At 43.3% G+C, this 13525-nt stretch overlaps 1 protein-coding gene across 1 annotated transcript in view; it reads left to right on the top strand.

The window, feature by feature from the left end:
* Positions 1-13525, top strand: part of LOC146811781 (serine/threonine-protein kinase NLK2-like) — a 312019-nt gene that overhangs the window by 30144 nt on the left and 268350 nt on the right. The gene's annotated exons all lie outside the window — the stretch shown is intronic.

Raw genomic sequence — 13525 nt, 5'->3', positions numbered from 1 at the left:
ATGGTAAATCAGTGTGATTATGATTTTAGAATGGGTAATGTTCTAGAGAAGTTAGAGTCATGGGTTAACGGCTGAAATATTGAATTGTAAATTTGGTGTGCAGATATTACATTATTTGGGTCATGAATTTTCAGCGCCTGCCCTCAGAATAAGGATGCACTGAGGGCATTTTTAGGCCTGGCTGAGTTTTATGGAAAATTTGCTCAAAGTTTCACAGGGAAAATATACAATTTAAGGCAGTTATTAAAAAAACAAATGTGAATATGTATGGACAGAGGTTTTACATAGTGAATTTGAAAGAGTGAAGGAAGAAATCTGCAAATCAAAACAATTGATCGGGTTTGATCCCAATCTAGCTTGTGTGATCACTACAGATGCAAGCAATAAGCAGGCTAGGAGGTGTATTGTCACAAAAAATATAGAGGGGTAGGAATTGACAGTTGCCTTTGCTTCAAGAGCACTTTATCCTGCTGAAGAAAGGTATTCGGTATTTGGGAAGGAGACGCTCGCAGTGGTTTGGGGGTTGGACCACAAACCTCTCATTAAGGTGTTTTCTGCGGAAGGTCTAATGAAAGCAACACCCAGAATAGCAAGAATGTCTAGACTGTTAGATTTTAGGTATACTGTACACTATTTGCCGGGTGTGAAGAATCGTGTGGCAGATTGTCTGAGTAGACTACCTAAAACAGGATGCTAAAGTGTGTGAGGATTTCAGTGTAGCTTTGACAGAGGAGGAGAGGAGAAAAAATGCTATCCGAGAAAAGGAATGGAAGGATGCCTATGTTAAAGATGACATTTTTAACTGCGTGAAAACGTTGATTGTTTAGGGTTGGCCTAAAAAAAAGTTAAGTATGGAATTTTAACGTTTTTGGGAAGTACGAGATGGATTGTCAGTGATGGAAAACAGTGTATTGAGAGGAGAGAAATTGTTCCACTGAAGAGTTTGCTAGAGGGTTTGGTAAGATTCCGTCATGATGGACATTTAGGGATAATGAAGAGAAGGATTAAAGGGAGTTATTGGTGGCTTGGACAGGATGTTGAAGCAGGAAGTATAGTTAGGAATTGTAATTTTGTGTATGAGTGCAGATAAATCATAAACTTTTTTTAAACCTCCACATTCACTGAATAGGACGTTACAACGCATGCCATGACAATGCATGCTTTTACATCGCAGTTTTTACAATGTAAATACCATTACTTTGCATGTCTTTACAACGCATACCATTACAATGCAAAATTAAATATATATATTTCTTTTCCACTCCATCCCCTGGAACGGGATGCAAGGGAAATAGAGGTTTTGGGTGGGGGAGATAATTGATACCCGGGTATTTAATTTTAATACTTTTGTACTTTTTAAAGTACCTATCCATTAAAATACCTGAGTATTAATAGTAAAATCTATAAAACAGTTTGAAAAGACGAGGAAAATTAAAGATGAATTTTAAACATTGTACAAAAAAAAAACCACTACTCTCCGAGTCAAAAAGAGATTATACATACAATCTTTTTCGAAAAACATAAAACGGAAGTCCTTTAACTATTTTTATTACAGTCCCTGTGCCAGCAACAACACAAAATGGCTGTCATTCCCAAAAGGAACGAATAAACTAACGTTTTTACTCATGGCAAAATAAATATACATTCTGTCAGGTTGGGAACCACGTAAAAAAACTGTTTCCAATACATATTTTCTTTTAAAATGTCGTTTAGAGAGTAAAAACGTATAAAAGCAGCCGACCACCATTTTGTTCTCATTGGTAAAACGACTTCCAAGTTGACCACACACAGCAAGAGTAGCAGGAGAATTTTGCTGTTTGTCAAATTGAACACTGCCATCTACAGTCCGAAGTAAGTGTACGTTTACAATAAAACTGCATCAAAATATTGACACCTAAATCACATGTACTTACAATATAATTTTTCATTAAGTTACTTCATTTACTCATTTTGAAAGGGAGCCGCCAATCTAAAGCAGATATCCGTGAAATTATCTCACGGTGAAAAAGTAAGTGAATAAAGGAACAAAATGTAGGTAAAGTTAAAAAGCACATAAGCTAAAACAAAAAAACTACATTACACCTTACTTTTGATATTAACAGAGATTGGTCATAAATTAACACCAAATACCTAGTAGGAAGAAACAAACCTTTACAGAATCAAATGTAAGTAAAATAATAACAATCTGTTTGGAAAAAAATACATCTTTATTGATCTCCGAAATAAAACATTAGCAGACACAGATCAGAATTATGTTTAAAATATTACTAATGTAACACCATCATGACTTTGCCTCAGGAAACAAGCTCAGGTAAAGTGTTTGTTAGTGGTGGGGGGAAATATACTATTCCTACTCCGACAGGTGCCGACCTCAGGGAAGGTGCTGGATGGTGGTGGGGCAAATGTACTATTCCTTCTCTGAACTGTGCTTGTCTCGGAGATAGTGCTGGATGGTGGTGGGGGGAAAATTACTATTCCTGCTCCGGCAGGTGCTTTCCTCAGGGAAAGTGTTGGATGGTGGTGGGGGAAAATTGATAGAAATAAAAATATAAAATTTAATGTTTACATTTTTTTTTTTAAGTACTGATATTTGTCAAGCATACAGTCAAACTTTTTTTTTCTTTTACCTTCTCAACTGATTAAACCATGTAAACCAGCAAGAGTTGAGGAACACATCCTCAAAGTAAAAAAAAAAGCGCATAACTGGAGAAGCCAAACTATACAAGGTAAAAATAATCCGAAACATTTTTTTTTTTGTGCAGATTTCAAGTACATAATCATTTTATTTTAAAAAGTATCTTTGCAGTAAAAATGTCAGCCTCGTAAACAAAAGCAAAATGACCTTTTTTTCAAAGACAAAAACACTAATCAATTTATTTGCAGGCTATTTTGCAAAACAAAAAATATCCAAACAACAAACTATTAACATTTGTTCACTTTTTACGGAACCAAAGAATCAAAACCACCAAACACAATATAGTGAAGAACTGAAACAGAAATCCCAGCATATGCACCAGGCCTTTCCAACAAGACAACAGAAAAACCTAAAAAAGGTAACCTTTCATCAAAGGAACAAAAGCAGGGAACCATTCCAAAAAAACATTAGCGAACCAATGCAATTAAAACCTGGTACAATTAGGTTATTCAAATAAACCATGTGCACAAACGTTTCACTTGCAGGCAAAATAGTTTTAAAAACAACCACACTTAAAATCGCTAAAACAATTGTTTTCTCCTTTTTCCTTCTTTCTTCAGAGAATGGCAGCAAGAAAAGAAGCCAAATATATACAATCAAGCCGTAGAAATAAACTTTTAAGTCACAGAAGCTACATTTATTGTAAGGAGAGATTAAAACCTACAAAGAAAATGTAAAATATATATTACAATACATACAAAAATCTGTATTTTTAATAAATAATACTACTAATAAATAAAAATCACCACATTCTTTGCTTTTGTTATTCTGTTTTATATTTCTAATAAATATGATACAAATATCTGCAATACTATTAATGTCTGTTTGTTTTGTTAACTATACATTTTCTTAAATTAAATTTTGTTATACATTTTGTCTATGCATACTCATGTTGTACATTTATGCTTTCAATTTTTTTTAAATATACTAATTAACTTTTTTAAATATTTATTAATTTTTAAAAATTTAATTTAAAATTAATATAATTGTTTAAATCATAAATTATATTTATTCCTTTAAATCAAATCACCCCTTCTCAAAAACACCCTGCATTTATCTGCACATTACTTTTATACATTTTATTAATTAAAATGAATGTAAAAGTTTTACTATTGAATTTTTTATAAAGTAAGGAATAAATACCACTCGAGTATTAATACCATTCCCCACCCAAAACCCCTCTTTCCCATGCATCCTGTCCCAGAGGATAGGTGCCAAAGCCTTTTTTAATATTACTAAAAAATGTTTTAATTATCTATCAGTAAAACAAAATATCAGTTCTCTAGAAATAAAAAAACAACAACTGAGTATTAACACACTCCCCACCCCAAAACACCTGTTTCCCAGATTATAGAGGCAAAAGCCTTTTTTATTTCTTTTAATATAAATTATCTAACAGTAAAACTCAATTTCTATTAATTCTCAAGTATTAAAATGAGTACCTGAGTATTAATACAACCCCAAACCCATGTTTCACATGCATCCATTACCAAATTATAGATTTCTGACCATTTTTCAATTATTTTATAAAAATTAAGTTTTAAGATTATTACCCGAGTATTCATACACTCACCCACCCAAAACCCCATTTCCCATGCATCCCATCCCAATCATTCAATCATGGTACTTCTAGAGCACTCTATATACCCGTGAGGGTCTCAAGGCGCTGGGGGGGGGGGGGTGCTGCTACTGCTCGAAGAGCCAGGTCTTGAGCAGGTCCTGGGTCAGTCGTAGGTGGGTGGGTGGGGAGGGAGGGTGTTCCAGGTCTTGGCGGCGAGGTAGGAGAAGGATCTGCCGCCGGAGTTTGTATGTCGGATGCGGGGGACAGCGGCGAGGGCGAGGCTGGCGGAGCAGAGCTGTCGGGTGGGGGTGTAGAAGCTGAGTCGACTGTTGTAGGCTGGTCTGGTTTTGTGGAGGGCTTTGTGTGCGTGGGTGAGTAGCTTTAAGGTGATCCTCTTTTCGACGGGGAGCCAGTGTAGGTTTTTCAGGTGGGGGGTGATGTGGCTGTGGCGAGGGACGTTGAGGATCAGTCGGGCGGATGCGTTTTGAATGCGTTGTAATCGTCGTAGGTGTTTGACCGGGATACCTGTTTAGAGTGCGTTGCCGTAGTCCAGCCTGCTGCTGACGAGGGCCTGGGTTACCGTTTTTCTTATTTCGTTGGGGATCCACTTGTAGATTATGCGGAGCATGCAGAGGGTGTTGTAGCAGGAGGAGGAGACCTGCTTCGACATAGAGAGGGAGGAGTCGAGGATTATTCCCAGGTTGCGTGCGTGATCGGTGTGTGTCGGTGCTGTTCCCAACGCGGTTGGCCACCAGGAGTCGTCCCAGGCTGAGGGGGTGGATCCGAGGATGAGGACCTCCGTTTTGTCTGAGTTCAGCTTCAGTCGGCTGTTCTTCATCCATTCTGCGACGGCCTTCATTCCCTCGTGGAGGTTGGTTTTGGCGGTGGGTTTTTGGTGAGGGAGAAGATCAGCTAGATGTCGTCGGCGTATGATATGATGTTGTGCTGGCGGGCGACATGGGCGAGGGGGGGCCCATGTAGACGTTGAACAGTGTCGGTCTGAGGGATGAGCCCTGGGGGACACCGCAGATGATGTCCGTGGCTTTGGAGCGGAAGAGGGGGAAGGCGGACGCTCTGGGTTCTGCCATAAAGGAAGGAGGTGGTCCAGTCCAAGGCATTCTCTAGGATTCCGGCTTCTTGGAGGCATGTCTTTAGTGTGTGGTGGCAGACCGTGTCGAAGGCGGCTGACAGGTCCAGGAGGATGAGGGCTGATGTTTCACCGTTGTCTAGTTGGATTCTGATGTCGTCCGTGGCGGCGATGAGGGCTGTCTCGGTGCTGTGGTTACTTCGGCAACCGGACTGGGATGGGTCAAGGATGTTGTTGTCCTCGAGTTAGCGGGTCAGTTGTGTGTTGACGAATTTCTCTATGACCTTCGCCGGGAATGGGAGCAGGGAGATGGGCTGGAAGTTCTTGAGGTCCTTGGGGTCCGCCTTGGGTTTCTTGAGAAGGGCGTTGATCTCTGCGTTTTTCCAGCTTTCCGGGAATGTGGCTGTCTTGAGGGAGATGTTGATTACTTTCCGTAGTTGGGGTGCGATGGCTGCATCTGCTTTGTTCAGTATGTGGTGTGGGCAGGGGTCTGATGGAGATCCTGAGTGGATGGAGTTCCAATCTTGCGTGTTTCGTTGTCGTTGACGTTGGTCCAGGAGGTCAGGTGGTTGGTACGGGTGGTGCACGCGGGGTTGGAGGAGTCTGGCGTTGTTGCGGTGGTCGTGGTGTTGAAGCTGTCGTGGATGTCAGCGATCTTGCAGTGGAAGGTGGTGGCCAGCGAGTCGCACAGTTCTTGTGAGGGAGGTAGGTCGTTGGTGTTGGCACTATTGTTGGAGAGTTCCTTCACAATGCTGAAGAGCTCTTTGCTGTCGTGTGCGTTGTTGTCCAGGCGGTTTTTGAAGGATGATCTCTTGGCTAGTCTGAGGTGGTGGTGGTGTCTGCGGGTGGCGTCCTTGTGGGCTGTGTGGCTGTCTGTGTTAGTTCGTGTAGCCAGTTATTTTTCAGTTTCCGGCATGCTCTCTTGGAGATTTGAAGCTCTTCGATGAACCAGGTGGCTTTCTTGCTGGTGCGGCTGCTGGATGGTTTCGTTTTTTTATTTTTGTCCTCATTTGCCATATCCCTCATTCTCTGCGTACACCGACCACCTAGCGTGCCCACCGGTAGAAGACATGATTAATTCCTCAACCGAGCCTAAGCACGATGACATATTGGTGGATGATGATAAGCCAGAAGAGGCGACACATCCCGACTGGATTTTGATACCAGCTATAGGTTCTAAATGGAGTAAAAACCGGAGATTGACGACCCTAGATCCTTGGAGTTTATTTAGGCATAATCATTGGACCCGGGAGAAAAAAAAAAAATCTCGATCAGGGACGTCAACCAGCCAGCATGCTGAGGCGCAGATGGGTCGACCCAGACTTTACAAATCTGTCTTCTAGCCAGAAGTATTGCATAGAATAAAAAGAGTCTGGCCTGGCCCGTAATATTGGAGTCTAAACCAAAAACTATTAATGGCAAGGTAAGAGTCAGGTTGGCATCTAGAATGGAATTCAGCGATGTTATTACTTCATCCCAAAACCGGGCGATAGAGGGGCAATCTTTGAACATATGAATATCCGATGCATTGGGAAGATTGCATTTATTGCACTTTTTATTTTGCTGGTACTTTGAGAGCCTTAACGGGGAGAGGTAGGCTCGATTTACTGTGAAAAGATGATTCCGTCTAAACCATGCAGGTTTCACAATTTTGTATAGTATGGAAAAAGATTTAATCCAGTCCTCTTTGCAATGATAGTCCAGATCTTCTCCCCAAAGATCACCAGGGAGGGTGAATTCGCCATCAATATCTTCGAGCAAACTCCAGTACCACAAGGCAACCTCTTTACCCCCCCTTTGCCGCTCTACCAGTAGTTGTTCCAAGTTGCTAATAGCCCCCAAAGGAACCCCTTTTTCGCCAAGAGCCCTGACCCAGCTTACAAGTTGTATATACTTAAATCTTGCCAATCCTGATCCGACCTTACCCTGCAAATCGTCCCAAGATATAATGTCACCTTCTAACAGAAGTTCCCCCCCACCTTACAATTCCTGCATCCCTCAAAGGTGTGGCCAATCGGTCTTTCAGCCAGGCCGGTAGGCCTGGGGAGTCCCAAATTGGTGCATAGTTGGAATAGTAAGAGAGCCCCAGGTTCTTCCTAACCAATGCCCAGGCCTTAGCCAAAGATTTTAAGATTTTTAATTTCACCTTTTTGAAGAATTTTTGGTCTCCATATTTAAACAAAAATCCATCTAATGGTAGGTCGGCACCCACTAGCATTGCGTTGTACATTTGCCCCAATGAAATATTAGATGGAGACTTCAAGAGCATCCTTGAATACGAAAACATAAAAGCCCATGCGTAATATTCTAGATCTGTGAGTGCCAGCCCCCCCTTCTCTCTTCTCCTCCTCAGCTTTTTCCATGCAAGCCTGGTGGTTCTATAGTTCCAAATAAAGGAATTTATCTCTTTCTGACATCTGTTCAAGATTTTAGAGTCAAAAACCAAAGGGATAGTATTAAAGAGAAATATGTATTTGGGCAGAATAGACATTTTAATGAGGTTTACCCTCCCAATGATAGAAAGTTGGAGATGGGCCCATGATTTTAAGAGCTTCCGACAATCCCTAAATACCCGGTCCATATTTGTGTGATATTTTCAATATGGATGGTTTCTTGAGCGGGGCGAGGGTGTTGGGGCAGTCGTTGATCCATTGTCTGAAGTTGCGGGCGGCGGTGTCTGGGTCGGAGGGTGGGTTCTGAGCGAGGGTGGTGACCAGCTGGTCTGCACTAATTTTGCTCCAGTTGCGGCGGGGCAGCTGTTGGGTGCGGTGGTGCAGGGTGTGCTTCTTGTAGGTGAAGTGGATGTACCGGTGGTCGGTCCAGTGGAGTTCGGTGGTGTGGTTGAAGGAGACGTGGGGGCTTGCGGAGAAGATGGGGTCAAGCGTGTGGCCGGCGGCTTTGGGTGTGGTGATGAGTTGTCTGAGGCCGAGGTTGGTGAGGTTGTCGATCAGGGTGGCAGAGTTGGTGTCATTGTTGTTCTCAAGGTGGAAGTTCAGATCCCCGAGGAGGATTTAGTCCGTGGAGGCAAAAGCGTGGGTGCTGACAAGGTCAGCGATGGAGGAGCGCTGAATTGTGGTCGGGGTCCGGGGGGTCTGTAGACAAGGGTTCCTCTGAGGGTGGTGTTGTAGTCGGTGTGGATCCCGAAGTGCAGCTGTTAGGCGGTGTTGAGGGTGTTGTCGTCTGAGTGGGTGGAGACCTTGAGGGAGGGTTTGTGGACGATGGCTATTCCTCCTCCAATTCCGTTGGTGCGGTCTCTGTGGGAGACCTTGTAGCCGTCCGGGATGGCTATGGCGATGTTTGGTGCCGAGGAGTCGTTCCACCATGTCTCAGTCAGGAAGGCGACGTCTGGGGCGGAGGTGTTGAGCAGGTCCCAGAGCTCGACGGCGTGTTTGCGTGCGGAGCGGGTGTTTAGTAGTATGAAGCGGAGGTGGTTGTGTCCAATCTTTGGTGGTTTGGCGGCTCTTTTGCAGGTGAAGCTACAGTTGCGGCAAGAGAAAGGTCCATGGGTGCGTTTTGGGGCGGCCTAAAAGCAGATGCGGTCTCGGCCGGTGTTGTGCGTGGATGGTGCTGGAATTGTAGTGGAGTCTGGCGTCGTGGTGTTCGCGGGGTCCGGGGTCCTGGCGCTGGGCACGGTCCAGGCGCAGACGGGCTTGCTTCTGGATCCGGCGCGCCAGCGACGCGGCGGCCGGCATTTATCACCAAGGCAGTGTGAACAGTGGAGCACAATCAAAGGGGCACAGAACTAGAGAATGCACAAATATACAACCGCAGGATCGAACTCACGGAATGAGCGGCAGCGAGGGGGGGGAAGGCACTCACACACACGAGGAGCTGTGCAGCGTGGGGAGCGACCTGGCCTGCAGGCAGGGTCAGGGGTCGCTCTCACTGCCGAGCAGCGGCTGGTATTTAAGACTGGGAGGGAGGTAGGAGCAGCTGGGAGGCGGGAGCGGGGTGGCAAATGGAATGCGAGGGGGCATGGCCGTATGGGAGCAGCGGCAGGAGCGGGCAGCGGGGTACAGAAGAAAAAAGGGGGGTGGGGGGAGACGAGGGCGTAAGGGCAAAACAAGGGAAAAATATCACCAAGACAGTGTGAACAGTGGAGCACAATCCAAGGGGCACAGAACTAGAGAATGCACAAATATACAACAGCAGGTTCGAACTCGCGGAATGAGTGGCAGCGAGGGGGGGGGGGGGGGGAGAGGCACTCACACACAGGAGGAGCTGTGCGGCGTGGGGAGCGACCTGGCCAGAGGATCTGTGCCTAAGCCTTTTTTATTCATTTAATTTTTTTATTTTATTTATGACTAAAATGAAATATCATTTCATTCTCAAGTATTACAATACCGGAGTATTAATAGGCCCCCCCCCCACCCAAAACCCCTATTTCCTATACATCCCATCCCAGGGAAAAAGTGCAAAGCACATCTAATATATTTTAAATATATATATTTAAAAAAATATATATATTTAACTAAAATATTTTGAAAGAACGCCCGAGTACTAATACAGTACCCAAACAATCTATCCATTTTAATTAAATGTTATAGCTATTTTTTTAAACAAATAAAACATTTGTAAAATACTATTACCATTAACTGTTACTATCCTAAAAAAGCAAAATATAAAAAAAAATAACAACTTACCCCACTCACATCCATTACTTACCTTACCATATGTTGTAATGACATGCATTCTAATGCCACATGGATTGTAATTGAATGCGATATAATGTCACCTGCGTTGTAAAAGTTGCGGTGTAAAGGCACTACGAAGTAATGCCTGCGTTTAAAATGGACGTTTCCCCATTCACTTGTTCCTTTCCCGAAAATGGTGTGGGAAATTTTAGGTTTCGATATCAAGGGACCTATTTGTGAGCAACGAGTCAAGGTTTTTTATTTTAGTGGCCATAGACTATTTTTCCGACTGGCCGGAAGTGATATTTGTGGAGAAGGCTGACACAGGAAGGACTGCCTAAAAGGGTTATTACGGACAATGGAGCACTGTTTAAGAGTGTAGTATTGGAGCAAATCTTACAAAGCAATGGTATTAAACATAAGGTGACTTCTGTTTATCATCTGAGTGGTAACATTGAAGTTGAACGTTTTAATAGAGTTAAGGATACCCTACAGTTGACCAAACCAAAAACCCTTAACTGGAAACTGGGGATCATGAAAATGGTGTGGATATATTGCACTACACCTTCTGTTACTGGTTATAATCCATTTGCTATAATGAGAGGAAGGGTTCCCTTCGCCAAAGACTATCGGGGGTGGTTGCTTAGTACTAGACTTGCTCATTGATCTCCCGCTGAGGTGAGGAAAAACATTATGGTATACCAGGAAATATATAAGCAAGCCAGAGATGAGAAGCTTGGGGCAAAGGACACTGGTTTCATGAAAGGAGACATGGTGTGTGTTAAATTACCCTTTAAAGGAAGAAAAGGGGATAATAGATACTCCAGTCCATTAGAGACATTTGAAATCTTTACCATTTCAGCAAAATGGAGTGATGGATGTGTGTGGCATACAAGTTGCTTTGTGAAATGTAAGGATGTAAGGAATGGTACTTTGATGATTCAGATATAAGCAATTTTGATTGGTTAGATCAACTTCAGAACTAGAGAACCCCATCCAGGGAGGTATAGTGAGGAGGTCATGGGGTCTAATCAATTGAGTGTGCAATCTGAATGTGGAGAGTTCAATTCCACTGAGGACCAGTCACCTTTGGAAAAACCTTCCAGTAGCAAATATGGAAAGGAGATTAGAAGGCCAAGTTATTTACAAGAGGATACTACTTGAATCTTGATTCTTTAACCCCTTCGCTGCTAGGCCTTTTCCCTCCCTGTGCGAAGCCTTTTTTTGGCTAATTGGGGTAGCTCGCGCTTAGGCCCCTGAAACATTTTGACCACATAATGTATCCACGCCAAATTTGCGTCCTTTTCTTCCAACATCATGGGGATTCTAAAGGTACCCTGGGTTGGTGGATTCCCCTGGAGGGGACCCAGAAATTAGCCAAAATAAAGCTACAGGTTTTTTGTGTGGAAAAATTGAGAAAAAGTGCTGCAAATGAAAGTGTCTGTTTTTTTTCCCTGCAACTTGTATCAACAAAGGGTTTCTGGGGCTGAAATCACCATTTTCCCAGCTTTCATGGACTGTCAGACTTTTGTCAGAAATAGAACATTTTTACAGCGTTTTGACATTTTACTGGGAAATAGCCTATTTTTGCAATTTTTTGTGCTTTCAACCTTCTTCCAGTTAATGGTAGAAATGGGCAATACAGCAATAAGGGTCTCCTGGAAAGCCATACATTTCAGAAAAGTAGACAAAATTCTGAATTCAGCAAGGGATCATTTGTGTAGATCTTGCAAGGTTTCTTTATAGAAACTAACAGTTGAATATAGGAAACATTGAAAATGAGTTGATAAAAACAGCCATTTGTGCCAACTTTTTCACCTGTAACTTCTGCTAATTATGACAGATGTTTGAAAGCAATAGACCGTTGCATCCGCTGGACCTTTCTGGTTATGGGGATATATAGGACTTATAGATTCACCAAGAAACCGACAAACCCAGAGCCAATAACTGAGCAGCATCTTGCAATGGGTTTTTATTATGTACCGGGAATATAGCAATTAATTTGGGAAAAGATATACAGTGAAAAATCGGGATGAAAGACGCCTATGTATTTCTGATATTAGAACAAATTATAGAGTTTAGAAACAGCTATTTTCACATTTCCGAAATTGTGAGTACCCATACTAGCATGAGAATTAAAGGACATTTTTCAAAGTTACTTCTTTTTTACACATTGTCTTTCATTTGGAAGGCAGAAATGCATCGAAAGTCAATAGGTAATAACAATTGCTCTACAATTCTGTTACCCTAAGTTTCCCGATAAAAATGGTACCTCACTTGTGTCGGTAGGCCTAGTGCCCGCGACAGGAAAAGGCTCAAAATGCAACGTGGACACTTTATTTTTACAGTGAAAACTGACCCCTTTTTTGCAAAGTGCCTAGCTGTAGATTTTTAACCCTAGCTCTGCCGGCACCTAGGGGAACCTAGCAAATGTATACATATTTTAAAACTAGACACCCAGGGGAATCCAGGATGGGTGACTTGTCTGGTTCTCACCGGGTTTTGTTACACAGAATCCCTTGCAAACCTCAAACTTTGAAGAAAAAAAAGAAAAATCACATTTCCTCCACATTTCTGTGGTGGACAGTTCTGGAATCTGCGTAGATCCACAAATTTCCTACCACCCAGCGTTCCCCCCCCCCTCGCCCCCCCAGGTCTCCCGATTAAAAATGGTACCTTACTCATGTGGGTGTCCCAAGTACCCGCGAAAGGCAAGGGGAGTCACTTGGGTTTTTGGCCCCAGGCTCGGTGGCCATCTTGGGAAATCTACCAAACCCATACATTTCTGAAATCTAGGCACCCGGGGGAGTCCAGCGAGGTATGGCTTGTGTGGGTCCCCCAACGTTTTCCTACCCAGAATCCCCTGCAAACCTCAAATTTAGCTGAAAAACCCCACATTTTCTACATATTTTTGTGTGGAATCACCGTGCTGGCACAAATCTCCTACCCCACAGCGTTGTCCTTAGTCTCCCGAGTAAAACGATACCTCACTCTTGCAGGGGATCCTGGGTAGGAAAATCTTTGGGGATGCACGCAAGCCATACCTGGCTGAGCTACCCCGGGTGTCTAGATTTCTGAAATGTGTGGTTTGGTAGGTTTCCCAAGATGGCCGACGAGCCTGGGGCCAAAAACCCAGGTGACTCCCCTTGCAAAACCAGGTTGTTTTGTGATAGGTCATTTTGATGTCCCTGCAATACATTTTGGGCCCTTGCCTGTTGCGGGTTCTTGACCCACCCACCCACGCGAGTGAGGTACCATTTTTATCGGGATACCTGGGGGAACTCTGGGTGGTAGGAAATTTGTGTCAGCCCGGTGAGCCTCCAAGTTTCCCACTCACAAATTTGAGAAAAATGTGATTTTATTTTTTCATAAAAAATGAGGGTTGCATGGGATTCTGGGTAGGGAAACATTGGGAGATATCCACAAGCCATACCTCCCTGGACTTCCCCGGGTCTCTGGTTTTCATAAATGTGTGAGTTTCCCTAGATGGCTGCTGACCCCGGGGCCAAAAACGCAGATGCCCCCTATGTATCTGTAAATGACCTGGT

Source organism: Triturus cristatus, chromosome 7 (genome assembly GCF_964204655.1).
Source record: "Triturus cristatus chromosome 7, aTriCri1.1, whole genome shotgun sequence".
In the NCBI taxonomy this organism is placed as follows: domain Eukaryota; kingdom Metazoa; phylum Chordata; class Amphibia; order Caudata; family Salamandridae; genus Triturus; species Triturus cristatus.
This window is presented reverse-complemented; position numbering and strand designations above follow the sequence as displayed.